This window comes from Phalangium opilio, unplaced genomic scaffold, assembly GCF_054372755.1.
Source record: "Phalangium opilio isolate 3A_F unplaced genomic scaffold, DU_Popi_V2 ptg000031l_1, whole genome shotgun sequence".
NCBI classification, from domain to species: domain Eukaryota; kingdom Metazoa; phylum Arthropoda; class Arachnida; order Opiliones; family Phalangiidae; genus Phalangium; species Phalangium opilio.
The window spans coordinates 2,735,711-2,757,238 of record NW_028324158.1 but is presented as its reverse complement, the minus strand read 5'-3'; the positions used below and the strand labels follow the sequence as shown (position 1 = coordinate 2,757,238).

The following is a 21,528-nucleotide window of genomic DNA, read 5'->3' as shown; positions in this document are numbered from 1 at the left end:
AAATGCATGAGTCTGATAGAGGTGGGATTCGAACCCACGCCTCCGAAGAGACTGGTGCCTAAAACCAGCGCCTTGGACCACTCGGCCACTCTACCTGAAAACATAAGTAAACTCAGTCTATTCAGCAAAATCTTCGTTTTACAATTCTTTGAAACACAACAGACTGATAAGGGTGAGACTCCAACCCACGCCTCCGAAGAGACTGGTACCTGAAACCAGCGCCTTAGACCACTCGGCCACTCTACCTGAACACACTTGTCAACTCAGACAAATAAGCAAGAGCTTCATGTTATTAAACTAAGAAAATGCATGAGTCTAATAGAGGTGGGATTCGAACCCCCGCCTCCGAAGAGACTGGTGCCTTAAACCAGCGCCTTGGCAAACTCGGCCACTCTACCTGAACACACACGTCAACTAAGACAAATAAGCAAGAGCTTCATGTTATTAAACTAACAAAATGCATGAGTCTGATAGAGGTGGGATTCGAACCCACGCCTCCGAAGAGACTGGTGCCTAAACCAGCTCCTTAGACCACTCGGCCACTCTACCTGAACACACTTGTCAACTCAGACAAATAAGCAAGAGCTTCATGTTATTAAACTATGAAAATGCATGCGTCTGATAGAGGTGGGATTCGAACCCACGCCTCCGAAGAGACTGGTGCCTTAAACCAGCGCCTTAGACCACTCGGCCACTCTACCTGAACACATAAGTAAACTCAGTCTATTCAGCAAAATCTTCGTTTTACAATTCTTAGAAACACAACAGACTGATAAGGGTGAGATTCCAACCCACGCCTCCGAAGAGACTGGTACCTGAAACCAGCGCCTTAGACCACTCGGCCACTCTACCTGAACACACTTGATAACTCAGACAAATAAGCAAGAACTTCATGTTGTTAAACTAAGAAAATGCATGAGTCTGATAGAGGTGGGATTCGAACCCACGCCTCCGAAGAGTCTGGTGCCTTAAACCAGCGCCTTAGACCACTCGGCCACTCTACCTGGACAAACACTCGTCAACTAAGACAAATAAGCAAGATCTTCATGTTATTAAACTAACAAAATGCATGGGTCTGATAGAGGTGGGATTCGAACCCACGCCTCCGAAGAGACTGGTGCCTAAAACCAGCGCCTTGGACCACTCGGCCACTCTACTTGAAAACATAAGTAAACTCAGTCTATTCAGCAAAATCTTCGTTTTACAATTCTTAGAAACACAACAGACTGATAAGGGTGAGATTCCAACCCACGCCTCCGAAGAGACTGGTACCTGAAACCAGCGCCTTAGACCACTCGGCCACTCTACCTGAACACACTTGATAACTCAGACAAATAAGCAAGAACTTCATGTTGTTAAACTAAGAAAATGCATGAGTCTGATAGAGGTGGGATTCGAACCCACGCCTCCGAAGAGTCTGGTGCCTTAAACCAGCGCCTTAGACCTCTCGGCCACTCTACCTGAACACACACGTCAACTATGACAAATAAGCAAGAGCTTCATGTTATTAAACTAACAAAATGCCTGAGTCTGATAGAGGTGGGATTCGACCCCACGCCTCCGAAGAGACCGGTGCCTAAAACCAGCGTCTTAGACCACTCGGCCACTCTACCTGAAAACATAAGTAAACTCAGTCTATTCAGTAAAATCTTCATTTTACAATTCTTAGAAACACAACAAACTGATAGGGGTGAGATTCGAACCCACGCCTCCGAAGAGACTGGTACCTGAAACCAGCGCCTTAGACCACTCGGCCACTCTACCTGAACACACTTTTCAACTCAGACAAATAAGCAAGAGCTTCATGTTATTAAACTAAGAAAATGCATGAGTCTGATAGAGGTGGGATTCGAACCCACGCCTCCGATGAGACTGGTGCCTTAAACCAGCGCCTTAGATCACTCGGCCACTCTACCTGAACACACACGTCAACTAAGACAAATAAGCAAGAGCTTCATGTTATTAAACTAACAAAATGCATGAGTGTGATAGAGGTGGGATTCGAACCCACGCCTCCGAAGAGACTGGTGCCTAAAACCAGCGCCTTAGACCACTCGGCCACTCTACCTGAACACACTTGTCAACTCAGACAAATAAGCAAGAGCTTCGTGTTATTAAACTAAGAAAATGCATGAGTCTGATAGAGGTGGGATTCGAACCCACGCCTCCGAAGAGACTGGTGCCTAAAACCAGCGCCTTAGACCACTCGGCCACTCTACCTGGACAAACACTCGTCAACTAAGACAAATAAGCAAGAGCTTCATGTTATTAAACTAACAAAATGCATGAGTCTGATAGAGGTGGGATTCGAACCCACGCCTCCGAAGAGACTGGTGCCTAAAACCAGCGCCTTAGACCACTCGGCCACTCTACCTGAACACACTTGTCAACTCAGACAAATAAGCAAGAGCTTCGTGTTATTAAACTAAGAAAATGCATGAGTCTGATAGAGGTGGGATTCGAAACCACGCCTCCGAAGAGACTGGTGCCTTAAACCAGCGCCTTAGACCACTCGGCCACTCTACCTGATCACAGACGTCAACTAAGACAAATAAGCAAGAGCTTCATGTTATTAAACTAACAAAATGCATGAGTCTGATAGAGGTGGGATTCGAACCCACGCCTCCGAAGAGACTGGTGCCTAAAACCAGCGCCTTAGACCACTCGGCCACTCTACCTGGACAAACACTCGTCAACTAAGACAAATAAGCAAGAGCTTCATGTTATTAAACTAAGAAAATGCATGAGTCTGATAGAGGTGGGATTCGAACCCACGCCTCCGAAGAGTCTGGTGCCTTAAACCAGCGCCTTAGACCTCTCGGCCACTCTACCTGAACACACACGTCAACTAAGACAAATAAGCAAGAGCTTCATGTTATTAAACTAACAAAATGCCTGAGTCTGATAGAGGTGGGATTCGACCCCACGCCTCCGAAGAGACCGGTGCGTAAAACAAGCGCCTTAGACCACTCGGCCACTCTACCTGAAAACATAAGTAAACTCAGTCTATTCAGTAAAATCTTCATTTTAAAATTCTTAGAAACACAACACAGTGATAGGGGTGAGATTCGAACCCACGCCTCCGAAGAGACTGGTACCTGAAACCAGCGCCTTAGACCACTCGGCCACTCTACCTGAACACACTTGTCAACTCAGACAAATAAGCAAGAGCTTCATGTTATTAAACTAAGAAAATGCATGAGTCTGATAGAGGTGGGATTCGAACCCACGCCTCCGAAGAGACTGGTGCCTTAAACCAGCGCCTTAGACCACTCGGCCACTCTACCTGAACACACACGTCAACTAAGACAAGTAAGCAAAAGCTTCATGTTATTAAACTAACAAAATGCATGAGTCTGATAGAGGTGGGATTCGAATCCACGCCATCGAAGAGACCGGTGCCTAAAACCAGCGCCTTAGACCACTCGGCCACTCTACCTGAAAACAAAAGTAAACTCAGTCTATTAAGCAAAATCTTCACTTTAAAATTCTTAAAAACACAACAGACTGATAGAGGTGAGATTCGAAACCACGCCTCCGAAGAGACTGGTACCTGAAACCAGCACCTTAGACCACAGCCACTCTAACTGAACACACACGTCAGCTCAGAAAAATGAGCAAGAGCTTCATATGTTATTAAACTATGAAAATGCATGCGTCTGATAGAGGTGGGATTCGAACCCACGCCTCCGAAGAGACTGGTACCTGAAACCAGCGCATTAGACCACTAGGCCACTCTACCTAGACAATCACTCGTCAACTCAGACAAATAACAAGAACTTCATGTTATAAACTAAGAAAATGCATGAGTCTGATAGAGGTGGGATTCGAAGAAACGCCTCCGAAGAGACTGGTGCCTAAAACCAGCTCCTTACACCACTCTGCCACTCTACCTGAACACACTTGTCAACTCAGACAAATAAGCAAGAGCTTCATGTTATTAAACTAACAAAATGCATGAGTCTGATAGAGGTGGGATTCGAACCCACGCCTCCGAAGAGACTGGTGCCTAAAACCAGCGCCTTAGACCACTCGGCCACTCTACCTGAACACACTGGTCTACTCAGACAAATAAGCAAGAGCTTCATGTTATTAAACTAACAAAATGCATGAGTCTGATAGAGGTGGGATTCGAACCCACGCCTCCGAAGAGACTGGTGCCTAAAACCAGAGCCTTAGACCACTCGGCCACTCTACCTGAACACACTGGTCAACTCAGACAAATAAGCAAGAGCTTCATGTTATTAAACTAAGAAAATGCATGAGTCTGATAGAGGTGGGATTCGAAACCACGCCTCCGAAGAGACTGGTGCCTTAAACCAGCGCCTTAGACCACTCGGCCACTCTACCTGATCACAGACGTCAACTAAGACAAATAAGCAAGAGCTTCATGTTATTAAACTAACAAAATGCATGAGTCTGATAGAGGTGGGATTCGAACCCACGCCTCCGAAGAGACTGGTGCCTAAAACCAGCGCCTTAGACCACTCGGCCACTCTACCTGGACAAACACTCGTCAACTAAGACAAATAAGCAAGAGCTTCATGTTATTAAACTAAGAAAATGCATGAGTCTGATAGAGGTGGGATTCGAACCCACGCCTCCGAAGAGTCTGGTGCCTTAAACCAGCGCCTTAGACCTCTCGGCCACTCTACCTGAACACACACGTCAACTAAGACAAATAAGCAAGAGCTTCATGTTATTAAACTAACAAAATGCCTGAGTCTGATAGAGGTGGGATTCGACCCCACGCCTCCGAAGAGACCGGTGCGTAAAACAAGCGCCTTAGACCACTCGGCCACTCTACCTGAAAACATAAGTAAACTCAGTCTATTCAGTAAAATCTTCATTTTAAAATTCTTAGAAACACAACACAGTGATAGGGGTGAGATTCGAACCCACGCCTCCGAAGAGACTGGTACCTGAAACCAGCGCCTTAGACCACTCGGCCACTCTACCTGAACACACTTGTCAACTCAGACAAATAAGCAAGAGCTTCATGTTATTAAACTAAGAAAATGCATGAGTCTGATAGAGGTGGGATTCGAACCCACGCCTCCGAAGAGACTGGTGCCTTAAACCAGCGCCTTAGACCACTCGGCCACTCTACCTGAACACACACGTCAACTAAGACAAGTAAGCAAAAGCTTCATGTTATTAAACTAACAAAATGCATGAGTCTGATAGAGGTGGGATTCGAATCCACGCCATCGAAGAGACCGGTGCCTAAAACCAGCGCCTTAGACCACTCGGCCACTCTACCTGAAAACAAAAGTAAACTCAGTCTATTAAGCAAAATCTTCACTTTAAAATTCTTAAAAACACAACAGACTGATAGAGGTGAGATTCGAAACCACGCCTCCGAAGAGACTGGTACCTGAAACCAGCACCTTAGACCACAGCCACTCTAACTGAACACACACGTCAGCTCAGAAAAATGAGCAAGAGCTTCATATGTTATTAAACTATGAAAATGCATGCGTCTGATAGAGGTGGGATTCGAACCCACGCCTCCGAAGAGACTGGTACCTGAAACCAGCGCATTAGACCACTAGGCCACTCTACCTAGACAATCACTCGTCAACTCAGACAAATAACAAGAACTTCATGTTATAAACTAAGAAAATGCATGAGTCTGATAGAGGTGGGATTCGAACAAACGCCTCCGAAGAGACTGGTGCCTAAAACCAGCTCCTTACACCACTCTGCCACTCTACCTGAACACACTTGTCAACTCAGACAAATAAGCAAGAGCTTCATGTTATTAAACTAACAAAATGCATGAGTCTGATAGAGGTGGGATTCGAACCCACGCCTCCGAAGAGACTGGTGCCTAAAACCAGCGCCTTAGACCACTCGGCCACTCTACCTGAACACACTGGTCTACTCAGACAAATAAGCAAGAGCTTCATGTTATTAAACTAACAAAATGCATGAGTCTGATAGAGGTGGGATTCGAACCCACGCCTCCGAAGAGACTGGTGCCTAAAACCAGAGCCTTAGACCACTCGGCCACTCTACCTGAACACACTGGTCAACTCAGACAAATAAGCAAGAGCTTCATGTTATTAAACTAAGAAAATGCATGAGTCTGATAGAGGTGGGATTCGAACCCACGCCTCCGAAGAGACTGGTGCCTAAAACCAGCGCCTTAGACCACTCGGCCACTCTACCTGAAAACAAAAGTAAACTCAGTCTACTTAGCAAAATCTTCACTTTAAAATTCTTACAAACACAACAGACTGATAGGGGTGAGATTCGAACCCACGCCTCCGAAGAGACTGGTACCTGAAACCAGCGCCTTAGACCACTCGGCCACTCTACCTGAACACACACTCGTCAACTAAGACAAATAAGCAAGAGCTTCATGTTATTAAACTAACAAATTGCATGAGTCTGATAGAGGTGGGATTCGAACCCACGCCTCCGAAGAGACTGGTGCCTAAAACCAGCGCCTTAGACCACTCGGCCACTCTATCTGGACACACACGTCAACTAAGACAAATAAGCTAGAGCTTCATGTTATTAAACTAACAAAATGCATGAGTCTGATAGAGGTGGGATTCAAATCCACGCCATCGAAGAGACCGGTGCCTAAAACCAGCGCCTTAGACCACTCGGCCACTCTACCTGAAAACAAAAGTAAACTCAGTCTATTAAGCAAAATCTTCACTTTAAAATTCTTACAAACAGAACAGACTGATAGGGGTGAGATTCGAACCCACGCCTCCGAAGAGACTGGTGCCTTTAACTAGCGCCTTAGACCACTCGGCCACTCTACCTGTACACACCTGTCAACTCAGACAAATAAGCAAGAGCTTCATGTTATTAAACAAGGAAAATGCATGATTCTGATAGAGGTGGGTTTCGAACCCACGCCTCCGAAGAGACTGGTGCCTAACACCAGCGCCTTAGACCACTCGGCCACTCTACCTGAACACACACGTCAACTAAGACAAATAAGCAAGAGCTTCATGTTATTAAACTAATAAAATGCATGAGTCTGATAGAGGTGGGATTCAAATCCACGCCATCGAAGAGACCGGTGCCTAAAACCAGCGCCTTAGACCACTCGGCCACTCTACCTGAAAACAAAAGTAAACTTAGTCTATTAAGCAAAATCTTCACTTTAAAATTCTTACAAACACAACAGACTGATAGGGGTGAGATTCGAACCCACGCCTCCGAAGAGACTGGTACCTGAAACCAGCGCCTTAGACCACTCGGCCGCTCTACCTGAACACACTTGTCAACTCAGACAAATAACAGGAACTTCATGTTATAAACTAAGAAAATGCATGAGTCTGATAGAGGTGGGATTCGAACCCACGCCTCCGAAGAGACTGGTGCCTAAAACCAGCTCCTTACACCACTCTGCCACTCTACCTGAACACACTTGTCAACTCAGACAAATAAGCAAGAGCTTCATGTTATTAAACTAACAAAATGCATGAGTCTGATAGAGGTGGGATTCGAACCCACGCCTCCGAAGAGACTGGTGCCTAAAACCAGCGCCTTAGACCACTCGGCCACTCTACCTGAACACACTGGTCAACTCAGACAAATAAGCAAGAGCTTCATGTTATTAAACTAAGAAAATGCATGAGTCTGATAGAGGTGCGATTCGAACCCACGCCTCCGAAGAGACTGGTGCCTTAAACCAGCGCCTTAGACCACTCGGCCACTCTACCTGAACACACACGTCAACTAAGACAAATAAGCAAGAGCTTCATGTTATTAAACTAACTAAATGCATGAGTGTGATAGAGGTGTGATTCAAATCAACGCCATCGAAGAGACCGGTGCCTAAAACCAGCGCCTTAGACCACTCGGCCACTCTACCTGAAAACAAAAGTAAACTCAGTCTACTTAGCAAAATCTTCACTTTAAAATTCTTACAAACACAACAGACTGATAGGGGTGAGATTCGAACCCACGCCTCCGAAGAGACTGGTACCTGAAACCAGCGCCTTAGACCACTCGGCCACTCTACCTGAACACACACTCGTCAACTAAGACAAATAAGCAAGAGCTTCATGTTATTAAACTAACAAATTGCATGAGTCTGATAGAGGTGGGATTCGAACCCACGCCTCCGAAGAGACTGGTGCCTAAAACCAGCGCCTTAGACCACTCGGCCACTCTATCTGGACACACACGTTAACTAAGACAAATAAGCAAGAGCTTCATGTTATTAAACTAACAAAATGCATGAGTCTGATAGAGGTGGGATTCAAATCCACGCCATCGAAGAGACCGGTGCCTAAAACCAGCGCCTTAGACCACTCGGCCACTCTACCTGAAAACAAAAGTAAACTCAGTCTATTAAGCAAAATCTTCACTTTAAAATTCTTACAAACAGAACAGACTGATAGGGGTGAGATTCGAACCCACGCCTCCGAAGAGACTGGTGCCTTTAACTAGCGCCTTAGACCACTCGGCCACTCTACCTGTACACACCTGTCAACTCAGACAAATAAGCAAGAGCTTCATGTTATTAAACAAGGAAAATGCATGATTCTGATAGAGGTGGGTTTCGAACCCACGCCTCCGAAGAGACTGGTGCCTAAAACCAGCGCCTTAGACCACTCGGCCACTCTACCTGAACACACACGTCAACTAAGACAAATAAGCAAGAGCTTCATGTTATTAAACTAATAAAATGCATGAGTCTGATAGAGGTGGGATTCAAATCCACGCCATCGAAGAGACCGGTGCCTAAAACCAGCGCCTTAGACCACTCGGCCACTCTACCTGAAAACAAAAGTAAACTCAGTCTATTAAGCAAAATCTTCACTTTAAAATTCTTACAAACACAACAGACTGATAGGGGTGAGATTCGAACCCACGCCTCCGAAGAGACTGGTACCTGAAACCAGCGCCTTAGACCACTCGGCCGCTCTACCTGAACACACTTGTCAACTCAGACAAATAACAGGAACTTCATGTTATAAACTAAGAAAATGCATGAGTCTGATAGAGGTGGGATTCGAACCCACGCCTCCGAAGAGACTGGTGCCTAAAACCAGCTCCTTACACCACTCTGCCACTCTACCTGAACACACTTGTCAACTCAGACAAATAAGCAAGAGCTTCATGTTATTAAACTAACAAAATGCATGAGTCTGATAGAGGTGGGATTCGAACCCACGCCTCCGAAGAGACTGGTGCCTAAAACCAGCGCCTTAGACCACTCGGCCACTCTACCTGAACACACTGGTCAACTCAGACAAATAAGCAAGAGCTTCATGTTATTAAACTAAGAAAATGCATGAGTCTGATAGAGGTGCGATTCGAACCCACGCCTCCGAAGAGACTGGTGCCTTAAACCAGCGCCTTAGACCACTCGGCCACTCTACCTGAACACACACGTCAACTAAGACAAATAAGCAAGAGCTTCATGTTATTAAACTAACTAAATGCATGAGTGTGATAGAGGTGTGATTCAAATCAACGCCATCGAAGAGACCGGTGCCTAAAACCAGCGCCTTAGACCACTCGGCCACTCTACCTGAAAACAAAAGTAAACTCAGTCTACTTAGCAAAATCTTCACTTTAAAATTCTTAAAAACACAACAGACTGATAGAGGTGAGATTCGAAACCACGCCTCCGAAGAGACTGGTACCTGAAACCAGCACCTTAGACAACACGGCCACTCTAACTGAACACACACGTCAGCTCAGACAAATGAGCAAGAGCTTCATGTTATTAAACTATGAAAATGCATGAGTCTGACAGAAGTGGGATTCGAACCCACGCCTCCGAAGAGACTGGTGCCTAAAACCAGAGTCTTAGACCACTCGGCCACTCTACCTGGACAAACACTCGTCAACTAAGACAAATAAGCAAGAGCTTCTTGTTATTAAACTAACAAAATGCATGAGTCCGATAGAGGTGGGATTCGAACCCACGCCTCCGAAGAGACTGGTGCCTAAAACCAGCTCCTTACACCACTCGGCCACTCTACCTGAACACACTTGTCAACTCAGACAAATAAGCAAGAGCTTCATGTTATTAAACTAACAAAATGCATGAGTCTGATAGAGGTGGGATTCGAACCCACGCCTCCGAAGAGACTGGTGCCTAAAACCAGCGCCTTAGACCACTCGGCCACTCTACCTGAACACATTTGTCAACTCAGACAAATAAGCAAGAGCTTCATGTTATTAAACTAAGAAAATGCATGAGTCTGATAGAGGTGGGATTCGAACCCACGCCTCCGAAGAGACTGGTGCCTTAAACCAGCGCCTTAGACCACTCGGCCACTCTACCTGAACACACACTCGTCAACTAAGACAAATAAGCAAGAGCTTCATGTTATTAAACTAACAAACTGCATGAGTCTGATAGAGGTGGGATTTGAACCCACGCCTCCGAAGAGACTGGTGCCTAAAACCAGCGCCTTAGACCACTCGGCCACTCTATCTGGACACACACGTCAACTAAGACAAATAAGCAAGAGCTTCATGTTATTAAACTAACAAAATGCATGAGTCTGATAGAGGTGGGATTCGAACCCACGCCTCCGAAGAGACTGGTGCCTAAAACCAGCGCCTTAGACCACTCGGCCACTCTACCTGAACACACTGGTCAACTCAGACAAATAAGCAAGAGCTTCATGTTATTAAACTAAGAAAATGCATGAGTCTGATAGAGGTGCGATTCGAACCCACGCCTCCGAAGAGACTGGTGCCTTAAACCAGCGCCTTAGACCACTCGGCCACTCTACCTGAACACACACGTCAACTAAGACAAATAAGCAAGAGCTTCATGTTATTAAACTAACTAAATGCATGAGTGTGATAGAGGTGTGATTCAAATCAACGCCATCGAAGAGACCGGTGCCTAAAACCAGCGCCTTAGACCACTCGGCCACTCTACCTGAAAACAAAAGTAAACTCAGTCTACTTAGCAAAATCTTCACTTTAAAATTCTTAAAAACACAACAGACTGATAGAGGTGAGATTCGAAACCACGCCTCCGAAGAGACTGGTACCTGAAACCAGCACCTTAGACAACACGGCCACTCTAACTGAACACACACGTCAGCTCAGACAAATGAGCAAGAGCTTCATGTTATTAAACTATGAAAATGCATGAGTCTGACAGAAGTGGGATTCGAACCCACGCCTCCGAAGAGACTGGTGCCTAAAACCAGCGTCTTAGACCACTCGGCCACTCTACCTGGACAAACACTCGTCAACTAAGACAAATAAGCAAGAGCTTCTTGTTATTAAACTAACAAAATGCATGAGTCCGATAGAGGTGGGATTCGAACCCACGCCTCCGAAGAGACTGGTGCCTAAAACCAGCTCCTTACACCACTCGGCCACTCTACCTGAACACACTTGTCAACTCAGACAAATAAGCAAGAGCTTCATGTTATTAAACTAACAAAATGCATGAGTCTGATAGAGGTGGGATTCGAACCCACGCCTCCGAAGAGACTGGTGCCTAAAACCAGCGCCTTAGACCACTCGGCCACTCTACCTGAACACATTTGTCAACTCAGACAAATAAGCAAGAGCTTCATGTTATTAAACTAAGAAAATGCATGAGTCTGATAGAGGTGGGATTCGAACCCACGCCTCCGAAGAGACTGGTGCCTTAAACCAGCGCCTTAGACCACTCGGCCACTCTACCTGAACACACACTCGTCAACTAAGACAAATAAGCAAGAGCTTCATGTTATTATACTAACAAACTGCATGAGTCTGATAGAGGTGGGATTTGAACCCACGCCTCCGAAGAGACTGGTGCCTAAAACCAGCGCCTTAGACCACTCGGCCACTCTATCTGGACACACACGTCAACTAAGACAAATAAGCAAGAGCTTCATGTTATTAAACTAACAAAATGCATGAGCCTGATAGAGGTGGGCTTCAAATCCACGCCATCGAAGAGACCGGTGCCTAAAACCAGCGCCTTAGACCACTCGGCCACTCTATCTGGACACACACGTCAACTAAGACAAATAAGCAAGAGCTTCATGTTATTAAACTAACAAACTGCATGAGTCTGATAGAGGTGGGATTCGAACCCACGCCTCCGAAGAGACTGGTGCCTAAAACCAGCGCCTTAGACCACTCGGCCACTCTATCTGGACACACACGTCAACTAAGACAAATAAGCAAGAGCTTCATGTTATTAAACTAACAAAATGCATGAGTCTGATAGAGGTGGGATTCAAATCCACGCCATCGAAGAGACCGGTGCCTAAAACCAGCGCCTTAGACCACTCGGCCACTCTACCTGAAAACAAAAGTAAACTCAGTCTATTAAGCAAAATCTTCACTTTAAAATTCTTACAAACACAACAGACTGATAGGGGTGAGATTCGAACCCACGCCTCCGAAGAGACTGGTGCCTTAAACCAGCGCCTTAGACCACTCGGCCACTCTACCTGAACACACACGCGTCAACTAAGACAAATAAGCAAGAGCTTCATGTTATTAAACTAACAAACTGCATGAGTCTGATAGAGGTGGGATTCGAACCCACGCCTCCGAAGAGACCGGTGCCTAAAACCAGCGCCTTAGACCACTCGGCCACTCTACCTGAAAGCAGAAGTAAACTCAGTCTATTAAGCAAAATCTTCACTTTAAAATTCTTACAAACACAACAGACTGATAGGGGTGAGATTCGAATCCACGCCTCCGAAGAGACTGGTGCCTAAAACCAGCGCCTTAGACCACTCGGCCACTCTACCTGAAAACAAAAGTAAACTCAGTCTATGCCGGGAGTGTGGCGCACTCCTGTAAGCCAAGCTACTGGGCGGCAAAGTTTGAGGGAATAAGACACATGTCGGCGATCCTACCCTATAGGTGCCGACTGCCCCGTGTCCGCCGGAGGTGACTTGACCCCCACACCCCGTCCGTCACCTCCCAAGTAAACCTCATTTCCTTCCCCTGCTTACACTCCTACTGAAACCTGAATAATCACATCCTTGCCGCGGTCCTTAGACCCTATTCGCATTGAAACCTCAAAAAAAAAAAAAAAAAAAAAACTCAGTCTATTAAGCAAAATCTTCACTTTAAAATTCTTAAAAACACAACAGACTGATAGGGGTGAGATTCGAACCCACGCCTCCGAAGAGACTGGTACCTGAAACCAGCGCCTTAGACCACTCGGCCGCTCTACCTGAACACACTTGTCAACTCAGACAAATAACAAGAACTTCATGTTATAAACTAAGAAAATGCATGAGTCTGATAGAGGTGGGATTCGAACCCACGCCTCCGAAGAGACTGGTGCCTAAAACCAGCTCCTTACACCACTCTGCCACTCTACCTGAACACACTTGTCAACTCAGACAAATAAGCAAGAGCTTCATGTTATTAAACTAACAAAATGCATGAGTCTGATAGAGGTGGGATTCGAACCCACGCCTCCGAAGAGACCGGTGCCTAAAACCAGCGCCTTAGACCACTCGGCCACTCTACCTGAAAACAAAAGTAAAGTCAGTCTACTTAGCAAAATCTTCACTTTAAAATTCTTAAAAACACAACAGACTGATAGAGGTGAGATTCGAAACCACGCCTCCGAAGAGACTGGTACCTGAAACCAGCACCTTAGACAACACGGCCACTCTAACTGAACACACACGTCAGCTCAGACAAATGAGCAAGAGCTTCATGTTATTAAACTATGAATATGCATGAGTCTGATAGAAGTGGGATTCGAACCCACGCCTCCGAAGAGACTGGTGCCTAAAACCAGCGCCTTAGACCACTCGGCCACTCTACCTGAACACACACGTCAACTAAGACAAGTAAGCAAAAGCTTCATGTTATTAAACTAACAAAATGCATGAGTCTGATAGAGGTGGGATTCGAATCCACGCCATCGAAGAGACCGGTGCCTAAAACCAGCGCCTTAGACCACTCGGCCACTCTACCTGAAAACAAAAGTAAACTCAGTCTATTAAGCAAAATCTTCACTTTAAAATTCTTAAAAACACAACAGACTGATAGGGGTGAGATTCGAACCCACGCCTCCGAAGACACAGGTACCTGAAACCAGCGCCTTAGACCACTCGGCCACTCTACCTGAAAACAAAAGTAAACTCAGACAAATAAGCAAGAGCTTCATGTTATTAAACTATGAATATGCATGAGTCTGATAGAGGTGGGATTCGAACCCACGCCTCCGAACACACTGGTGCCTTAAACCAGCGCCTTAGACCACTCGGCCACTCTACCTGAACACACTTGTCAACTCAGACAAATAAGCAAGAGCTTCATGTTATTAAACTATGAATATGCATGAGGCTGATAGAAGTGGGATTCGAACCCACGCCTCCGAAGAGACTGGTGCCTAAAACCAGCGCCTTAGACCACTCGGCCACTCTACCTGGACAAACACTCGTCAACTAAGACAAATAAGCAAGAGCTTCATGTTATTAAACTAACAAAATGCATGAGTCTGATAGAGGTGGGATTCGAACCCACGCCTCCGAAGAGACTGGTGCCTAAAACCAGCTCCTTACACCACTCGGCCACTCTACCTGAACACACTTGTCAACTCAGACAAATAAGCAAGAGCTTCATGTTATTAAACTAACAAAATGCATGAGTCTGATAGAGGTGGGATTCGAACCCACGCCTCCGAAGAGACTGGTGCCTAAAACCAGCGCCTTAGACCACTCGGCCACTCTACCTGAACACACTTGTCAACTCAGACAAATAAGCAGGAGCTTCATGTTATTAAACTAAGAAAATGCATGAGTCTGATAGAGGTGGGATTCGAACCCACGCCTCCGAAGAAACTGGTGCCTTAAACCAGCGCCTTAGACCACTCGGCCACTCTACCTGAACACACACTCGTCAACTAAGACAAATAAGCAAGAGCTTCATGTTATTAAACTAAAAAACTGCATGAGTCTGATAGAGGTGGGATTCGACCCCACGCCTCCGAAGAGACCGGTGCCAAAAACAAGCGCCTTAGAGCACTCGGCCACTCTACCTGAAAACATAAGTAAACTCAGTCTACTTAGCAAAATCTTCACTTTAAAATTCTTAAAAACACAACAGACTGATAGGGGTGAGATTCGAACCCACGCCTCCGAAGACACAGGTACCTGAAACCAGCGCCTTAGACCACTCGGCCACTCTACCTGAAAAAAAGTAAACTCAGACAAATAAGCAAGAGCTTCATGTTATTAAACTATGAATATGCATGAGTCTGATAGAGGTGGGATTCGAACCCACGCCTCCGAACACACTGGTGCCTTAAACCAGCGCCTTAGACCACTCGGCCACTCTACCTGAACACACTTGTCAACTCAGACAAATAAGCAAGAGCTTCATGTTATTAAACTATGAATATGCATGAGGCTGATAGAAGTGGGATTCGAACCCACGCCTCCGAAGAGACTGGTGCCTAAAACCAGCGCCTTAGACCACTCGGCCACTCTACCTGGACAAACACTTGTCAACTAAGACAAATAAGCAAGAGCTTCATGTTATTAAACTAACAAAATGCATGAGTCTGATAGAGGTGGGATTCGAACCCAAGCCTCCGAAGAGACTGGTGCCTAAAACCAGCTCCTTACACCACTCGGCCACTCTACCTGAACACACTTGTCAACTCAGACAAATAAGCAAGAGCTTCATGTTATTAAACTAACAAAATGCATGAGTCTGATAGAGGTGGGATTCGAACCCACGCCTCCGAAGAGACTGGTGCCTAAAACCAGCGCCTTAGACCACTCGGCCACTCTACCTGAACACACTTGTCAACTCAGACAAATAAGCAGGAGCTTCATGTTATTAAACTAAGAAAATGCATGAGTCTGATAGAGGTGGGATTCGAACCCACGCCTCCGAAGAAACTGGTGCCTTAAACCAGCGCCTTAGACCACTCGGCCACTCTACCTGAACACACACTCGTCAACTAAGACAAATAAGCAAGAGCTTCATGTTATTAAACTAAAAAACTGCATGAGTCTGATAGAGGTGGGATTCGACCCCACGCCTCCGAAGAGACCGGTGCCAAAAACAAGCGCCTTAGAGCACTCGGCCACTCTACCTGAAAACATAAGTAAACTCAGTCTACTTAGCAAAATCTTCACTTTAAAATTCTTAAAAACACAACAGACTGATAGAGGTGAGATTCGAAACCACGCCTCCGAAGAGACTGGTGCCTAAAACCAGCTCCTTACACCACTCTGCCACTCTACCTGAACACACTTGTCAACTCAGACAAATAAGCAAGAGCTTCATGTTATTAAACTAACAAAATGCATGAGTCTGATAGAGGTGGGATTCGAACCCCACCTCCGAAGAGACCGGTGCCTAAAACCAGCGCCTTAGACCACTCGGCCACTCTACCTGAAAACAAAAGTAAACTCAGTCTACTTAGCAAAATCTTCACTTTAAAATTCTTAAAAACACAACAGACTGATAGAGGTGAGATTCGAAACCACGCCTCCGAAGAGACTGGTACCTGAAACCAGCACCTTAGACAACACGGCCACTCTAACTGAACACACACGTCAGCTCAGACAAATGAGCAAGAGCTTCATGTTATTAAACTATGAATATGCATGAGTCTGATAGAAGTGGGATTCGAACCCACGCCTCCGAAGAGACTGGTGCCTAAAACAAGCGCCTTAGACCACTCGGCCACTCTACCTGGACAAACACTCGTCAACTAAGACAAATAAGCAAGAGCTTCATGTTATTAAACTAACAAAATGCATGAGTCTGATAGAGGTGGGATTCGAACCCACGCCTCCGAAGAGACTGGTACCTGAAACCAGCGCCTTAGACCACTCGGCCACTCTACCTGAAAGCAAAAGTAAACTCAGTCTATTAAGCAAAATCTTCACTTTAAAATTCTTACAAACACAACAGACTGATAGGGGTGAGATTCGAACCCACGCCTCCGAAGAGACTGGTGCCTAAAACCAGCGCCTTAGACCACTCGGCCACTCTACCTGAACACACACGTCAACTAAGACAAGTAAGCAAAAGCTTCATGTTATTAAACTAACAAAATGCATGAGTCTGATAGAGGTGGGATTCGAATCCACGCCATCGAAGAGACCGGTGCCTAAAACCAGCGCCTTAGACCACTCGGCCACTCTACCTGAAAACAAAAGTAAACTCAGTCTATTAAGCAAAATCTTCACTTTAAAATTCTTAAAAACACAACAGACTGATAGGGGTGAGATTCGAACCCACGCCTCCGAAGACACAGGTACCTGAAACCAGCGCCTTAGACCACTCGGCCACACTACCTGAAAACAAAAGTAAACTCAGACAAATAAGCAAGAGCTTCATGTTATTAAACTAAGAAAATGCATGAGTCTGATAGAGGTGGGATTCGAACCCACGCCTCCGAACACACTGGTGCCTTAAACCAGCGCCTTAGACCACTCGGCCACTCTACCTAGACAAACACTCGTCAACTAAGACAAATAAGCAAGAGCTTCATGTTATTAAACTAACAAAATGCATGAGTCTGTTAGAGGTGGGATTCGAACCCACGCCTCCGAAGACACTGGTGTCTAAAACCAGCGCCTTAGACCACTCGGCCACTCTACCTCAAAACATAAGTAAACTCAGTCTATTAAGCAAAGTCTTCACTTTAAAATTCTTATAAACACAACAGACTGATAGAGGTGACATTCGAAACCACGCCTCCGAAGGGACTGGTACCTGAAACAAGCGCCTTAGACCACTCGGCCACTCTACCTGAACACACTTGTCAACTCAGACAAATAAGCAAGAGCTTCATGTTATTAAACTATGAATATGCATGAGGCTGATAGAAGTGTGATTCGAACCCACGCCTCCGAAGAGACTGGTGCCTAAAACCAGCGCCTTAGACCACTCGGCCACTCTACCTGGACAAACACTCGTCAACTAAGACAAATAAGCAAGAGCTTCATGTTATTAAACTAACAAAATGCATGAGTCTGATAGAGGTGGGATTCGAACCCACGCCTCCGAAGAGACTGGTGCCTAAAACCAGCTCCTTACACCACTCGGCCACTCTACCTGAACACACTTGTCAACTCAGACAAATAAGCAAGAGCTTCATGTTATTAAACTAACAAAATGCATGAGTCTGATAGAGGTGGGATTCGAACCCACGCCTCCGAAGAGACTGGTGCCTAAAACCAGCGCCTTAGACCACTCGGCCACTCTACCTGAACACACTTGTCAACTCAGACAAATAAGCAGGAGCTTCATGTTATTAAACTAAGAAAATGCATGAGTCTGATAGAGGTGGGATTCGAACCCACGCCTCCGAAGAGACCGGTGCCAAAAACAAGCGCCTTAGAGCACTCGGCCACTCTACCTGAAAACATAAGTAAACTCAGTCTATTCAGTAAAATCTTCATTTTACAATTCTTAGAAACACAACACAGTGATAGGGGTGAGATTCGAACCCACGCCTCCGAAGAGACTGGTACCTGAAACCAGCGCCTTAGACCACTCGGCCACTCTACCTGAACACACTTGTCAACTCAGACAAATAAGAGAGAGCTTCATTTTATTAAACTAAGTAAATGCATGAGTCTGATAGAGGTGGGATTCGAAGCCACGCTTCCGAAGAGACTGGTGCCTTAAACCAGCGCCTTAGACCACTCGGCCACTCTACCTGAACACACGTCAACTAAGACAAGTAAGCAAAAGCTTCATGTTATTAAACTAACAAAATGCATGAGTCTGATAGAGGTGGGATTCGAATCCACGCCTTCGAAGAGACCGGTGCCTAAAACCAGCGCCTTAGACCACTCGGCCACTCTACCTGAAAACAAAAGTAAACTCAGTCTATTAAGCAAAATCTTCACTTTAAAATTCTTAAAAACACAACAGACTGATAGGGGTGAGATTCGAACCCACGCCTCCGAAGAGACAGGTACCTGAAACCAGCGCCTTAGACCACACGGCCACTCTACCCAAAAAAACTCAGTCTATTCAGCAAGATCTTCATTTTACAATTCTTAAAAACACAACAGACTGAGAGGGGTGAGATTCGAACCCACGCCTCCGAAGAGACAGGTACCTGAAACCAGCACCTTAGACCACACGGCCACTCTACCTGAACACACACGTCAGCTCAGACAAATGAGCAAGAGCTTCATGTCATTAAACTATGAAAATGCATGAATCTGATAGAGGTGGGATTCGAACCCACGCCTCCGAAGAGACTGGTGCCTTAAACTAGCGCCTTAGACCACTCGGCCACTCTACCTGGACAAACACTCGTCAACTAAGACAAATAAGCAAGAGCTTCATGTAATTAAACTAAGAAAATGCATGAGTCTGATAGAGGTGGGATTCGAACCCACGCCTCCGAACAGACTGGTGCCTTAAACCAGCGCCTTAGACCACTCGCCCACTCTACCCGAACACACACGTCAACTAAGACAAATACGCAAGAGCTTTATGTTATTAAACTAACAAAATGCATGAGTCTGATAGAGGTGGGATTCGAACCCACGCCTCCGAAGAGACCGGTGCCTAAAACCAGCGCCTTAGACCACTCGGCCACTCTACCTGAAAACAAAAGTAAACTCGGTCTATTAAGCAAAATCTTCACTTTAAAATTCTTAAAAACACAACAGACTGATAGAGGTGAGATTCGAAACCACGCCTGCGAAGAGACTGGTACCTGAAACCAGCACCTTAGACCACTCGGCCACTCTACCTGAAAACAAAAGTAAACTCAGTCTATTAAGCAGAATCTTCACTTTAAAATTCTTAAAAACACAACAGACTGATAGAGGTGAGATTCGAAACCACGCCTCCTGAAACCAGCACCTTAGCCCACACGCCCACTCTAACTGAACACACACGTCAGCTCAGACAAATGAGCAAGAGCTTCATGTTATTAAACTATGAAAATGCATGAGTCTGATAGAGGTGGGATTCGAACCCACGCCTCCGAAGAGACTGGTACCTGAAACCAGCGCCTTAGACCACTCGGCCACTGTACCTGGACAAACACTCGTCAACTAAGACAAATAAGCAAGAGCTTCATGTTATTAAGCTAAGAAAATGCATGAGTCTGATAGAGGTGGGATTCGACCCCACGCCTCCGAAGAGACCGGTGCCTAAAACCAGCGCCTTAGACCACTCGGCCACTCTACCTGAAAACATAAGTAAACTCAGTCTATTAAGCAAAATCTTCACTTTAAAATTCTTAAAAACACAACAGACTGATAGAGGTGAGATTCGAAACCACGCCTCCGAAGGGACTGGTACCTGAAATCAGCACCTTAGACCACTCGGCCACTCTACCTGAAAACAAAAGTAAACTCAGTCTATTAAGCAGAATCTTCACTTTAAAATTCTTAAAAACACAACAGACTGATAGAGGTGAGATTCGAAACCACGCCTCCTGAAACCAGCACCTTAGCCCACACGCCCACTCTAACTGAACACACACGTCAGCTCAGACAAATGAGCAAGAGCTTCATGTTATTAAACTATGAAAATGCATGAGTCTGATAGAGGTGGGATTCGAACCCACGCCTCCGAAGAGACTGGTACCTGAAACCAGCGCCTTAGACCACTCGGCCACTGTACCTGGACAAACACTCGTCAACTAAGACAAATAAGCAAGAGCTTCATGTTATTAAGCTAAGAAAATGCATGAGTCTGATAGAGGTGGGATTCGACCCCACGCCTCCGAAGAGACCGGTGCCTAAAACCAGCGCCTTAGACCACTCGGCCACTCTACCTGAAAACATAAGTAAACTCAGTCTATTAAGCAAAATCTTCACTTTAAAATTCTTAAAAACACAACAGACTGATAGAGGTGAGATTCGAAACCACGCCTCCGAAGGGACTGGTACCTGAAATCAGCACCTTAGACCACACGGCCACTCTAACTGAACACACACGTCAGCTCAGACAAATGAGCAAGAGCTTCATGTTATTAAACTATGAATATGCATGCGTCTGATAGAGTTGGGATTCGAACCCACGCCTCCGAAGAGACTGGTACCTGAAACCAGCGCCTTAGACCACTCGGACACTCTACCTGAACACACTTGTCAACTCAGACAAATAAGCAAGAGCTTCATGTTATTAAACTAACAAAATGCATGAGTCTGATAGAGGTGGGATTCGAACCCACGCCTTCGAAGAGACCGGTGCCTAAAACCAGCACCTTAGACCACACGGCCACTCTACCCAAAAAACTCAGTCTATTCAGCAAAATCTTCATTTTACAATTCTTAAAAACACAACAGACTGAGAGGGGTGAGATTCGAACCCACGCCTCCGAAGAGACAGGTACCTGAAACCAGCACCTTAGACCACACGGCCACTCTACCTGAACACACACGTCAGCTCAGACAAATGAGCAAGAGCTTCATGTCATTAAACTATGAAAATGCATGAATCTGATAGAGGTGGGATTCGAACCCACGCCTCCGAAGAGACTGGTGCCTTAAACTAGCGCCTTAGACCACTCGGCCACTCTACCTGGACAAACACTCGTCAACTAAGACAAATAAGCAAGAGTTTCATGTAATTAAACTAACAAAATGCATGAGTCTGGTA

General features: G+C 45.7%; 90 non-coding genes across 90 annotated transcripts; all 90 read right to left on the bottom strand.

The window, feature by feature from the left end:
- Nucleotides 1-13: 13 nt before the first annotated feature.
- Nucleotides 14-95, bottom strand: TRNAL-UAG (transfer RNA leucine (anticodon UAG)). The gene has a single exon. It is a non-coding gene; the product is annotated as a tRNA-Leu (tRNA).
- Nucleotides 96-619: 524 nt separating this feature from the next.
- On the bottom strand, nucleotides 620-701 carry TRNAL-AAG (transfer RNA leucine (anticodon AAG)). Its single transcript has one exon. It is a non-coding gene; the product is annotated as a tRNA-Leu (tRNA).
- Nucleotides 702-922: 221 nt separating this feature from the next.
- Nucleotides 923-1,004, bottom strand: TRNAL-AAG (transfer RNA leucine (anticodon AAG)). Its single transcript has one exon. It is a non-coding gene; the product is annotated as a tRNA-Leu (tRNA).
- A 72-nt stretch (nucleotides 1,005-1,076) lies between these two features.
- Nucleotides 1,077-1,158, bottom strand: TRNAL-UAG (transfer RNA leucine (anticodon UAG)). Its single transcript has one exon. It is a non-coding gene; the product is annotated as a tRNA-Leu (tRNA).
- A 221-nt stretch (nucleotides 1,159-1,379) lies between these two features.
- TRNAL-AAG (transfer RNA leucine (anticodon AAG)) lies at nucleotides 1,380-1,461 on the bottom strand. Its single transcript has one exon. It is a non-coding gene; the product is annotated as a tRNA-Leu (tRNA).
- A 221-nt stretch (nucleotides 1,462-1,682) lies between these two features.
- On the bottom strand, nucleotides 1,683-1,764 carry TRNAL-CAG (transfer RNA leucine (anticodon CAG)). Its single transcript has one exon. It is a non-coding gene; the product is annotated as a tRNA-Leu (tRNA).
- Nucleotides 1,765-1,834: 70 nt separating this feature from the next.
- Nucleotides 1,835-1,916, bottom strand: TRNAL-AAG (transfer RNA leucine (anticodon AAG)). The gene has a single exon. It is a non-coding gene; the product is annotated as a tRNA-Leu (tRNA).
- A 70-nt stretch (nucleotides 1,917-1,986) lies between these two features.
- Nucleotides 1,987-2,068, bottom strand: TRNAL-UAG (transfer RNA leucine (anticodon UAG)). Its single transcript has one exon. It is a non-coding gene; the product is annotated as a tRNA-Leu (tRNA).
- Nucleotides 2,069-2,138: 70 nt separating this feature from the next.
- Nucleotides 2,139-2,220, bottom strand: TRNAL-UAG (transfer RNA leucine (anticodon UAG)). Its single transcript has one exon. It is a non-coding gene; the product is annotated as a tRNA-Leu (tRNA).
- Nucleotides 2,221-2,292: 72 nt separating this feature from the next.
- Nucleotides 2,293-2,374, bottom strand: TRNAL-UAG (transfer RNA leucine (anticodon UAG)). The gene has a single exon. It is a non-coding gene; the product is annotated as a tRNA-Leu (tRNA).
- A 70-nt stretch (nucleotides 2,375-2,444) lies between these two features.
- Nucleotides 2,445-2,526, bottom strand: TRNAL-AAG (transfer RNA leucine (anticodon AAG)). Its single transcript has one exon. It is a non-coding gene; the product is annotated as a tRNA-Leu (tRNA).
- Nucleotides 2,527-2,596: 70 nt separating this feature from the next.
- TRNAL-UAG (transfer RNA leucine (anticodon UAG)) lies at nucleotides 2,597-2,678 on the bottom strand. The gene has a single exon. It is a non-coding gene; the product is annotated as a tRNA-Leu (tRNA).
- Nucleotides 2,679-2,750: 72 nt separating this feature from the next.
- On the bottom strand, nucleotides 2,751-2,832 carry TRNAL-AAG (transfer RNA leucine (anticodon AAG)). Its single transcript has one exon. It is a non-coding gene; the product is annotated as a tRNA-Leu (tRNA).
- Nucleotides 2,833-3,053: 221 nt separating this feature from the next.
- Nucleotides 3,054-3,135, bottom strand: TRNAL-CAG (transfer RNA leucine (anticodon CAG)). The gene has a single exon. It is a non-coding gene; the product is annotated as a tRNA-Leu (tRNA).
- A 70-nt stretch (nucleotides 3,136-3,205) lies between these two features.
- On the bottom strand, nucleotides 3,206-3,287 carry TRNAL-AAG (transfer RNA leucine (anticodon AAG)). The gene has a single exon. It is a non-coding gene; the product is annotated as a tRNA-Leu (tRNA).
- Nucleotides 3,288-3,357: 70 nt separating this feature from the next.
- Nucleotides 3,358-3,439, bottom strand: TRNAL-UAG (transfer RNA leucine (anticodon UAG)). Its single transcript has one exon. It is a non-coding gene; the product is annotated as a tRNA-Leu (tRNA).
- Nucleotides 3,440-3,660: 221 nt separating this feature from the next.
- On the bottom strand, nucleotides 3,661-3,742 carry TRNAL-CAG (transfer RNA leucine (anticodon CAG)). The gene has a single exon. It is a non-coding gene; the product is annotated as a tRNA-Leu (tRNA).
- Nucleotides 3,743-3,964: 222 nt separating this feature from the next.
- TRNAL-UAG (transfer RNA leucine (anticodon UAG)) lies at nucleotides 3,965-4,046 on the bottom strand. Its single transcript has one exon. It is a non-coding gene; the product is annotated as a tRNA-Leu (tRNA).
- Nucleotides 4,047-4,116: 70 nt separating this feature from the next.
- Nucleotides 4,117-4,198, bottom strand: TRNAL-UAG (transfer RNA leucine (anticodon UAG)). The gene has a single exon. It is a non-coding gene; the product is annotated as a tRNA-Leu (tRNA).
- A 70-nt stretch (nucleotides 4,199-4,268) lies between these two features.
- Nucleotides 4,269-4,350, bottom strand: TRNAL-AAG (transfer RNA leucine (anticodon AAG)). The gene has a single exon. It is a non-coding gene; the product is annotated as a tRNA-Leu (tRNA).
- Nucleotides 4,351-4,420: 70 nt separating this feature from the next.
- Nucleotides 4,421-4,502, bottom strand: TRNAL-UAG (transfer RNA leucine (anticodon UAG)). The gene has a single exon. It is a non-coding gene; the product is annotated as a tRNA-Leu (tRNA).
- A 72-nt stretch (nucleotides 4,503-4,574) lies between these two features.
- TRNAL-AAG (transfer RNA leucine (anticodon AAG)) lies at nucleotides 4,575-4,656 on the bottom strand. The gene has a single exon. It is a non-coding gene; the product is annotated as a tRNA-Leu (tRNA).
- A 221-nt stretch (nucleotides 4,657-4,877) lies between these two features.
- Nucleotides 4,878-4,959, bottom strand: TRNAL-CAG (transfer RNA leucine (anticodon CAG)). The gene has a single exon. It is a non-coding gene; the product is annotated as a tRNA-Leu (tRNA).
- A 70-nt stretch (nucleotides 4,960-5,029) lies between these two features.
- Nucleotides 5,030-5,111, bottom strand: TRNAL-AAG (transfer RNA leucine (anticodon AAG)). The gene has a single exon. It is a non-coding gene; the product is annotated as a tRNA-Leu (tRNA).
- A 70-nt stretch (nucleotides 5,112-5,181) lies between these two features.
- Nucleotides 5,182-5,263, bottom strand: TRNAL-UAG (transfer RNA leucine (anticodon UAG)). Its single transcript has one exon. It is a non-coding gene; the product is annotated as a tRNA-Leu (tRNA).
- A 221-nt stretch (nucleotides 5,264-5,484) lies between these two features.
- Nucleotides 5,485-5,566, bottom strand: TRNAL-CAG (transfer RNA leucine (anticodon CAG)). The gene has a single exon. It is a non-coding gene; the product is annotated as a tRNA-Leu (tRNA).
- A 222-nt stretch (nucleotides 5,567-5,788) lies between these two features.
- TRNAL-UAG (transfer RNA leucine (anticodon UAG)) lies at nucleotides 5,789-5,870 on the bottom strand. The gene has a single exon. It is a non-coding gene; the product is annotated as a tRNA-Leu (tRNA).
- A 70-nt stretch (nucleotides 5,871-5,940) lies between these two features.
- On the bottom strand, nucleotides 5,941-6,022 carry TRNAL-UAG (transfer RNA leucine (anticodon UAG)). Its single transcript has one exon. It is a non-coding gene; the product is annotated as a tRNA-Leu (tRNA).
- A 70-nt stretch (nucleotides 6,023-6,092) lies between these two features.
- TRNAL-UAG (transfer RNA leucine (anticodon UAG)) lies at nucleotides 6,093-6,174 on the bottom strand. Its single transcript has one exon. It is a non-coding gene; the product is annotated as a tRNA-Leu (tRNA).
- A 69-nt stretch (nucleotides 6,175-6,243) lies between these two features.
- On the bottom strand, nucleotides 6,244-6,325 carry TRNAL-CAG (transfer RNA leucine (anticodon CAG)). Its single transcript has one exon. It is a non-coding gene; the product is annotated as a tRNA-Leu (tRNA).
- A 72-nt stretch (nucleotides 6,326-6,397) lies between these two features.
- Nucleotides 6,398-6,479, bottom strand: TRNAL-UAG (transfer RNA leucine (anticodon UAG)). The gene has a single exon. It is a non-coding gene; the product is annotated as a tRNA-Leu (tRNA).
- Nucleotides 6,480-6,852: 373 nt separating this feature from the next.
- On the bottom strand, nucleotides 6,853-6,934 carry TRNAL-UAG (transfer RNA leucine (anticodon UAG)). The gene has a single exon. It is a non-coding gene; the product is annotated as a tRNA-Leu (tRNA).
- Nucleotides 6,935-7,305: 371 nt separating this feature from the next.
- TRNAL-UAG (transfer RNA leucine (anticodon UAG)) lies at nucleotides 7,306-7,387 on the bottom strand. The gene has a single exon. It is a non-coding gene; the product is annotated as a tRNA-Leu (tRNA).
- A 70-nt stretch (nucleotides 7,388-7,457) lies between these two features.
- On the bottom strand, nucleotides 7,458-7,539 carry TRNAL-UAG (transfer RNA leucine (anticodon UAG)). The gene has a single exon. It is a non-coding gene; the product is annotated as a tRNA-Leu (tRNA).
- A 70-nt stretch (nucleotides 7,540-7,609) lies between these two features.
- TRNAL-AAG (transfer RNA leucine (anticodon AAG)) lies at nucleotides 7,610-7,691 on the bottom strand. Its single transcript has one exon. It is a non-coding gene; the product is annotated as a tRNA-Leu (tRNA).
- Nucleotides 7,692-7,912: 221 nt separating this feature from the next.
- Nucleotides 7,913-7,994, bottom strand: TRNAL-CAG (transfer RNA leucine (anticodon CAG)). Its single transcript has one exon. It is a non-coding gene; the product is annotated as a tRNA-Leu (tRNA).
- A 72-nt stretch (nucleotides 7,995-8,066) lies between these two features.
- TRNAL-UAG (transfer RNA leucine (anticodon UAG)) lies at nucleotides 8,067-8,148 on the bottom strand. The gene has a single exon. It is a non-coding gene; the product is annotated as a tRNA-Leu (tRNA).
- Nucleotides 8,149-8,521: 373 nt separating this feature from the next.
- On the bottom strand, nucleotides 8,522-8,603 carry TRNAL-UAG (transfer RNA leucine (anticodon UAG)). The gene has a single exon. It is a non-coding gene; the product is annotated as a tRNA-Leu (tRNA).
- A 371-nt stretch (nucleotides 8,604-8,974) lies between these two features.
- On the bottom strand, nucleotides 8,975-9,056 carry TRNAL-UAG (transfer RNA leucine (anticodon UAG)). The gene has a single exon. It is a non-coding gene; the product is annotated as a tRNA-Leu (tRNA).
- A 70-nt stretch (nucleotides 9,057-9,126) lies between these two features.
- On the bottom strand, nucleotides 9,127-9,208 carry TRNAL-UAG (transfer RNA leucine (anticodon UAG)). The gene has a single exon. It is a non-coding gene; the product is annotated as a tRNA-Leu (tRNA).
- Nucleotides 9,209-9,278: 70 nt separating this feature from the next.
- Nucleotides 9,279-9,360, bottom strand: TRNAL-AAG (transfer RNA leucine (anticodon AAG)). Its single transcript has one exon. It is a non-coding gene; the product is annotated as a tRNA-Leu (tRNA).
- A 373-nt stretch (nucleotides 9,361-9,733) lies between these two features.
- Nucleotides 9,734-9,815, bottom strand: TRNAL-UAG (transfer RNA leucine (anticodon UAG)). Its single transcript has one exon. It is a non-coding gene; the product is annotated as a tRNA-Leu (tRNA).
- A 72-nt stretch (nucleotides 9,816-9,887) lies between these two features.
- On the bottom strand, nucleotides 9,888-9,969 carry TRNAL-UAG (transfer RNA leucine (anticodon UAG)). The gene has a single exon. It is a non-coding gene; the product is annotated as a tRNA-Leu (tRNA).
- A 70-nt stretch (nucleotides 9,970-10,039) lies between these two features.
- TRNAL-UAG (transfer RNA leucine (anticodon UAG)) lies at nucleotides 10,040-10,121 on the bottom strand. Its single transcript has one exon. It is a non-coding gene; the product is annotated as a tRNA-Leu (tRNA).
- Nucleotides 10,122-10,191: 70 nt separating this feature from the next.
- TRNAL-AAG (transfer RNA leucine (anticodon AAG)) lies at nucleotides 10,192-10,273 on the bottom strand. The gene has a single exon. It is a non-coding gene; the product is annotated as a tRNA-Leu (tRNA).
- Nucleotides 10,274-10,345: 72 nt separating this feature from the next.
- TRNAL-UAG (transfer RNA leucine (anticodon UAG)) lies at nucleotides 10,346-10,427 on the bottom strand. The gene has a single exon. It is a non-coding gene; the product is annotated as a tRNA-Leu (tRNA).
- Nucleotides 10,428-10,497: 70 nt separating this feature from the next.
- TRNAL-UAG (transfer RNA leucine (anticodon UAG)) lies at nucleotides 10,498-10,579 on the bottom strand. The gene has a single exon. It is a non-coding gene; the product is annotated as a tRNA-Leu (tRNA).
- A 70-nt stretch (nucleotides 10,580-10,649) lies between these two features.
- On the bottom strand, nucleotides 10,650-10,731 carry TRNAL-AAG (transfer RNA leucine (anticodon AAG)). The gene has a single exon. It is a non-coding gene; the product is annotated as a tRNA-Leu (tRNA).
- A 373-nt stretch (nucleotides 10,732-11,104) lies between these two features.
- Nucleotides 11,105-11,186, bottom strand: TRNAL-UAG (transfer RNA leucine (anticodon UAG)). The gene has a single exon. It is a non-coding gene; the product is annotated as a tRNA-Leu (tRNA).
- A 72-nt stretch (nucleotides 11,187-11,258) lies between these two features.
- Nucleotides 11,259-11,340, bottom strand: TRNAL-UAG (transfer RNA leucine (anticodon UAG)). Its single transcript has one exon. It is a non-coding gene; the product is annotated as a tRNA-Leu (tRNA).
- A 70-nt stretch (nucleotides 11,341-11,410) lies between these two features.
- Nucleotides 11,411-11,492, bottom strand: TRNAL-UAG (transfer RNA leucine (anticodon UAG)). Its single transcript has one exon. It is a non-coding gene; the product is annotated as a tRNA-Leu (tRNA).
- A 70-nt stretch (nucleotides 11,493-11,562) lies between these two features.
- TRNAL-AAG (transfer RNA leucine (anticodon AAG)) lies at nucleotides 11,563-11,644 on the bottom strand. Its single transcript has one exon. It is a non-coding gene; the product is annotated as a tRNA-Leu (tRNA).
- A 72-nt stretch (nucleotides 11,645-11,716) lies between these two features.
- Nucleotides 11,717-11,798, bottom strand: TRNAL-UAG (transfer RNA leucine (anticodon UAG)). The gene has a single exon. It is a non-coding gene; the product is annotated as a tRNA-Leu (tRNA).
- A 222-nt stretch (nucleotides 11,799-12,020) lies between these two features.
- Nucleotides 12,021-12,102, bottom strand: TRNAL-UAG (transfer RNA leucine (anticodon UAG)). The gene has a single exon. It is a non-coding gene; the product is annotated as a tRNA-Leu (tRNA).
- A 221-nt stretch (nucleotides 12,103-12,323) lies between these two features.
- Nucleotides 12,324-12,405, bottom strand: TRNAL-AAG (transfer RNA leucine (anticodon AAG)). Its single transcript has one exon. It is a non-coding gene; the product is annotated as a tRNA-Leu (tRNA).
- Nucleotides 12,406-12,477: 72 nt separating this feature from the next.
- On the bottom strand, nucleotides 12,478-12,559 carry TRNAL-UAG (transfer RNA leucine (anticodon UAG)). The gene has a single exon. It is a non-coding gene; the product is annotated as a tRNA-Leu (tRNA).
- Nucleotides 12,560-13,210: 651 nt separating this feature from the next.
- On the bottom strand, nucleotides 13,211-13,292 carry TRNAL-UAG (transfer RNA leucine (anticodon UAG)). The gene has a single exon. It is a non-coding gene; the product is annotated as a tRNA-Leu (tRNA).
- A 70-nt stretch (nucleotides 13,293-13,362) lies between these two features.
- TRNAL-UAG (transfer RNA leucine (anticodon UAG)) lies at nucleotides 13,363-13,444 on the bottom strand. Its single transcript has one exon. It is a non-coding gene; the product is annotated as a tRNA-Leu (tRNA).
- A 221-nt stretch (nucleotides 13,445-13,665) lies between these two features.
- Nucleotides 13,666-13,747, bottom strand: TRNAL-UAG (transfer RNA leucine (anticodon UAG)). Its single transcript has one exon. It is a non-coding gene; the product is annotated as a tRNA-Leu (tRNA).
- A 70-nt stretch (nucleotides 13,748-13,817) lies between these two features.
- TRNAL-UAG (transfer RNA leucine (anticodon UAG)) lies at nucleotides 13,818-13,899 on the bottom strand. Its single transcript has one exon. It is a non-coding gene; the product is annotated as a tRNA-Leu (tRNA).
- Nucleotides 13,900-14,120: 221 nt separating this feature from the next.
- On the bottom strand, nucleotides 14,121-14,202 carry TRNAL-AAG (transfer RNA leucine (anticodon AAG)). Its single transcript has one exon. It is a non-coding gene; the product is annotated as a tRNA-Leu (tRNA).
- A 70-nt stretch (nucleotides 14,203-14,272) lies between these two features.
- Nucleotides 14,273-14,354, bottom strand: TRNAL-UAG (transfer RNA leucine (anticodon UAG)). Its single transcript has one exon. It is a non-coding gene; the product is annotated as a tRNA-Leu (tRNA).
- Nucleotides 14,355-14,426: 72 nt separating this feature from the next.
- TRNAL-UAG (transfer RNA leucine (anticodon UAG)) lies at nucleotides 14,427-14,508 on the bottom strand. The gene has a single exon. It is a non-coding gene; the product is annotated as a tRNA-Leu (tRNA).
- Nucleotides 14,509-14,578: 70 nt separating this feature from the next.
- On the bottom strand, nucleotides 14,579-14,660 carry TRNAL-UAG (transfer RNA leucine (anticodon UAG)). The gene has a single exon. It is a non-coding gene; the product is annotated as a tRNA-Leu (tRNA).
- A 70-nt stretch (nucleotides 14,661-14,730) lies between these two features.
- TRNAL-AAG (transfer RNA leucine (anticodon AAG)) lies at nucleotides 14,731-14,812 on the bottom strand. The gene has a single exon. It is a non-coding gene; the product is annotated as a tRNA-Leu (tRNA).
- Nucleotides 14,813-15,185: 373 nt separating this feature from the next.
- Nucleotides 15,186-15,267, bottom strand: TRNAL-AAG (transfer RNA leucine (anticodon AAG)). Its single transcript has one exon. It is a non-coding gene; the product is annotated as a tRNA-Leu (tRNA).
- A 70-nt stretch (nucleotides 15,268-15,337) lies between these two features.
- Nucleotides 15,338-15,419, bottom strand: TRNAL-UAG (transfer RNA leucine (anticodon UAG)). The gene has a single exon. It is a non-coding gene; the product is annotated as a tRNA-Leu (tRNA).
- Nucleotides 15,420-15,643: 224 nt separating this feature from the next.
- Nucleotides 15,644-15,725, bottom strand: TRNAL-UAG (transfer RNA leucine (anticodon UAG)). Its single transcript has one exon. It is a non-coding gene; the product is annotated as a tRNA-Leu (tRNA).
- A 70-nt stretch (nucleotides 15,726-15,795) lies between these two features.
- On the bottom strand, nucleotides 15,796-15,877 carry TRNAL-AAG (transfer RNA leucine (anticodon AAG)). The gene has a single exon. It is a non-coding gene; the product is annotated as a tRNA-Leu (tRNA).
- A 677-nt stretch (nucleotides 15,878-16,554) lies between these two features.
- TRNAL-UAG (transfer RNA leucine (anticodon UAG)) lies at nucleotides 16,555-16,636 on the bottom strand. Its single transcript has one exon. It is a non-coding gene; the product is annotated as a tRNA-Leu (tRNA).
- A 72-nt stretch (nucleotides 16,637-16,708) lies between these two features.
- On the bottom strand, nucleotides 16,709-16,790 carry TRNAL-CAG (transfer RNA leucine (anticodon CAG)). The gene has a single exon. It is a non-coding gene; the product is annotated as a tRNA-Leu (tRNA).
- Nucleotides 16,791-16,859: 69 nt separating this feature from the next.
- TRNAL-UAG (transfer RNA leucine (anticodon UAG)) lies at nucleotides 16,860-16,941 on the bottom strand. The gene has a single exon. It is a non-coding gene; the product is annotated as a tRNA-Leu (tRNA).
- A 70-nt stretch (nucleotides 16,942-17,011) lies between these two features.
- Nucleotides 17,012-17,093, bottom strand: TRNAL-UAG (transfer RNA leucine (anticodon UAG)). The gene has a single exon. It is a non-coding gene; the product is annotated as a tRNA-Leu (tRNA).
- A 221-nt stretch (nucleotides 17,094-17,314) lies between these two features.
- Nucleotides 17,315-17,396, bottom strand: TRNAL-AAG (transfer RNA leucine (anticodon AAG)). The gene has a single exon. It is a non-coding gene; the product is annotated as a tRNA-Leu (tRNA).
- A 72-nt stretch (nucleotides 17,397-17,468) lies between these two features.
- On the bottom strand, nucleotides 17,469-17,550 carry TRNAL-UAG (transfer RNA leucine (anticodon UAG)). Its single transcript has one exon. It is a non-coding gene; the product is annotated as a tRNA-Leu (tRNA).
- A 221-nt stretch (nucleotides 17,551-17,771) lies between these two features.
- Nucleotides 17,772-17,853, bottom strand: TRNAL-UAG (transfer RNA leucine (anticodon UAG)). The gene has a single exon. It is a non-coding gene; the product is annotated as a tRNA-Leu (tRNA).
- A 72-nt stretch (nucleotides 17,854-17,925) lies between these two features.
- On the bottom strand, nucleotides 17,926-18,007 carry TRNAL-UAG (transfer RNA leucine (anticodon UAG)). The gene has a single exon. It is a non-coding gene; the product is annotated as a tRNA-Leu (tRNA).
- A 70-nt stretch (nucleotides 18,008-18,077) lies between these two features.
- TRNAL-UAG (transfer RNA leucine (anticodon UAG)) lies at nucleotides 18,078-18,159 on the bottom strand. The gene has a single exon. It is a non-coding gene; the product is annotated as a tRNA-Leu (tRNA).
- Nucleotides 18,160-18,380: 221 nt separating this feature from the next.
- Nucleotides 18,381-18,462, bottom strand: TRNAL-CAG (transfer RNA leucine (anticodon CAG)). Its single transcript has one exon. It is a non-coding gene; the product is annotated as a tRNA-Leu (tRNA).
- Nucleotides 18,463-18,532: 70 nt separating this feature from the next.
- Nucleotides 18,533-18,614, bottom strand: TRNAL-AAG (transfer RNA leucine (anticodon AAG)). The gene has a single exon. It is a non-coding gene; the product is annotated as a tRNA-Leu (tRNA).
- Nucleotides 18,615-18,682: 68 nt separating this feature from the next.
- On the bottom strand, nucleotides 18,683-18,764 carry TRNAL-UAG (transfer RNA leucine (anticodon UAG)). Its single transcript has one exon. It is a non-coding gene; the product is annotated as a tRNA-Leu (tRNA).
- A 364-nt stretch (nucleotides 18,765-19,128) lies between these two features.
- On the bottom strand, nucleotides 19,129-19,210 carry TRNAL-AAG (transfer RNA leucine (anticodon AAG)). The gene has a single exon. It is a non-coding gene; the product is annotated as a tRNA-Leu (tRNA).
- Nucleotides 19,211-19,282: 72 nt separating this feature from the next.
- TRNAL-AAG (transfer RNA leucine (anticodon AAG)) lies at nucleotides 19,283-19,364 on the bottom strand. The gene has a single exon. It is a non-coding gene; the product is annotated as a tRNA-Leu (tRNA).
- A 70-nt stretch (nucleotides 19,365-19,434) lies between these two features.
- On the bottom strand, nucleotides 19,435-19,516 carry TRNAL-UAG (transfer RNA leucine (anticodon UAG)). Its single transcript has one exon. It is a non-coding gene; the product is annotated as a tRNA-Leu (tRNA).
- A 357-nt stretch (nucleotides 19,517-19,873) lies between these two features.
- TRNAL-CAG (transfer RNA leucine (anticodon CAG)) lies at nucleotides 19,874-19,955 on the bottom strand. Its single transcript has one exon. It is a non-coding gene; the product is annotated as a tRNA-Leu (tRNA).
- A 72-nt stretch (nucleotides 19,956-20,027) lies between these two features.
- TRNAL-UAG (transfer RNA leucine (anticodon UAG)) lies at nucleotides 20,028-20,109 on the bottom strand. Its single transcript has one exon. It is a non-coding gene; the product is annotated as a tRNA-Leu (tRNA).
- A 357-nt stretch (nucleotides 20,110-20,466) lies between these two features.
- On the bottom strand, nucleotides 20,467-20,548 carry TRNAL-CAG (transfer RNA leucine (anticodon CAG)). The gene has a single exon. It is a non-coding gene; the product is annotated as a tRNA-Leu (tRNA).
- Nucleotides 20,549-20,620: 72 nt separating this feature from the next.
- Nucleotides 20,621-20,702, bottom strand: TRNAL-UAG (transfer RNA leucine (anticodon UAG)). Its single transcript has one exon. It is a non-coding gene; the product is annotated as a tRNA-Leu (tRNA).
- Nucleotides 20,703-20,923: 221 nt separating this feature from the next.
- On the bottom strand, nucleotides 20,924-21,005 carry TRNAL-CAG (transfer RNA leucine (anticodon CAG)). Its single transcript has one exon. It is a non-coding gene; the product is annotated as a tRNA-Leu (tRNA).
- A 364-nt stretch (nucleotides 21,006-21,369) lies between these two features.
- TRNAL-AAG (transfer RNA leucine (anticodon AAG)) lies at nucleotides 21,370-21,451 on the bottom strand. The gene has a single exon. It is a non-coding gene; the product is annotated as a tRNA-Leu (tRNA).
- Between the last annotated feature and the right edge of the window lie 77 nt (nucleotides 21,452-21,528).